The sequence below is a fragment of the Geospiza fortis genome, unplaced genomic scaffold, assembly GCF_000277835.1.
Source record: "Geospiza fortis unplaced genomic scaffold, GeoFor_1.0 scaffold84, whole genome shotgun sequence".
Lineage (NCBI taxonomy): Eukaryota > Metazoa > Chordata > Aves > Passeriformes > Thraupidae > Geospiza > Geospiza fortis.
In genome coordinates, this window is record NW_005054363.1 from 2,585,117 (window position 1) to 2,587,403 (window position 2,287).

Sequence of the window (2,287 nt, forward strand, 5' to 3'; positions counted from 1 at the left end):
TGGAGTATTTTATTCAAACCTTGTTTGATAGTTTTAGATTCATAACATAATTTGGCTGGTAAAATTTTATTTTAAATTAAAACTTCATGTACCAGTTGCCATTCATAATGTTGGGGGGTTTTATTCTTACCAGTTTAGTTTTCTATAGGACCTTAACCTGATGATGCTTGAATATTGGATCCAGTAAAAATATCCTTGGTTAAGGTAACTTGTCATTATTAACCTCTCAAAAGTTGGCACATCAAGGCTTCAGGAGGCATTGCCACAATTGCAGTGCTCCACATCCCTTCCCAGATGAACCGTAGCACTTGTGCTCTGCCTGTTGCCAGACACAGCTCTGCTCAGATGTGGACGGGTTTGTTCCCGTGCCTCTCCCAACATGTAGTCACTAGGAAATGCTGATTTTAGGTAAATCTTCCATGCTTTGTGTTCAAAACAGGAAATAGTGAGTATGGTAAGTGTTTGCTCTTTACTACTGCAATGAACTGTAGTGTGACTCTTGATTCAAATGTTTAGAATAGTCTTCATATCCCTGGTTTTGTGACCACCTACTGTATAGTCACTGCCTGAAATCACCAGTAGTTTTTACACAAATAGGGGTACTTCATTTGAGAAACATGAATCAATTGTCTGCTATTGAAATTCAAATTCAAAAAGCCAGATTTTTGTGATGTATTTACAATTGCTGTTTAAAAATCAGATTAGTAGAAGTTAGATGAAGCCACTGTGGTGTGTGTGTGGGTTTGAAACTGATGGCTGTATTTTCCTGGGGATTTTTCTGCAGACTAGTTGACAATTCATGGCAGCTTCTCAAGTATTTTATTTCCAGCTTTAAAGGCAATCTGTGAAATGTGTCACTGTCTTCTGGAATCTGAACCTGCTGCATACACAGCTTTTCAAGCAGCCTCGCCTTGTAATAATTGCAGCTGTTTCACAATTGCAATGTTTCAGTGTGGACTACTTCAGTGTAAGACAATTCAGAAAGTTTAATACATCACAGATTTTTCAGAAGAGCTGTTCTAAAGTTGGTTTTGTCCTTGTAACACATTACTGCCTCAAATAATTTAAAATGTTTTTCTAGAATTTAGGCTTTTGGTGTGTGTTAGGGCATTTAAGCGTTCTGCTGTATACTGTATCTGTTTTCCTCTTGGGAGACCTGTTTTTTTTGTCTAAACTTTCAAAATACTGAGCTTTTCCAAAACCTTGATGTATTACCCAGCATTTTCTTAAATTGCACTTGTGGCATGAATGTCTGAGAAAATGTAAATTAAAAAGAGGGTTAAGAGGTAGGACAAATTGCTGAGCTGCAGGAAGATGGCAGATTTGGACAAAACACTTCAGAGAAGTGTCGGTTTTTTGGTGCCTGATAAATAATTTTAAAACTTAAAAAGAGTGGCTATCACTGCCAAATTTAGTCTGAAAGGAATCCTTGGTCCAAATTATACTTTGAAAATGTGATATGGGAGTTGGTGTCTTGATTTTCTTTCTCTAGAAGAAATAAAGCAGCTTTTTGGCAAGCTGTTACTCACCATGGCAGGCTCGTTGGGCCATCTTTAGTCTGTAGCTTCCCTTCTTATTAAAAAGCTTGGCTGTGTTTGAGCACCTGTGAGAGCCCTCAGGTTTCTGTGGTCATACAGAGCCATACAGGGTGTGAGCCCTCAGCTGCTTGGCTGGATTTTGTAAGCAATATTATAAATATTAGTTGACTGTGAACGAGTCATAGTGTCTTGAGGCTTTTTGTGCCATTTTCAGGCAAAAGGCAGTGAGAAATGACTTCAGGAAAAGTCTGGAAGTGACGACAAGCGGTAAAATGACAAAATTCTGGCAGGCACCTGAAGTGCTCAGTTATACTGATCTGAGTATTGGTTTGGAAGGGCTGGGAGGTACCAATCAAGTCCTGTTTGAACTGATGTACAAATCAAAAAGGCTAAGTGTGGATGTGAAATGTTTTGCTAATACTGGAAAAGGCAAAACCACCAATCTCTAAGTAGGCTGGCACATCTATATTTCAGGCAAGTGAGAGACCTTGAAAGGGAGTGGTTTTAGTGTATATGACTTTGGTCCATGGAGTGAAATTGTGGCCAAATTTTTCTGCAAAGCTTTGTGAGAATGCTGGGGAGGGGCTGCTGCAGCCGGTCCTGATGACATGGGTGGTGTTAAGTCAAAACTGAGGTTTCTCACTGAGTTGTTACTCAGCTGGAGTAACAGATGGAGATCCTGAGTTTCACAGGTAAGAAGTAAGTTACATGAAATTCTGTAATGGGAGTCTGGTAAATCCTTAAGAGCT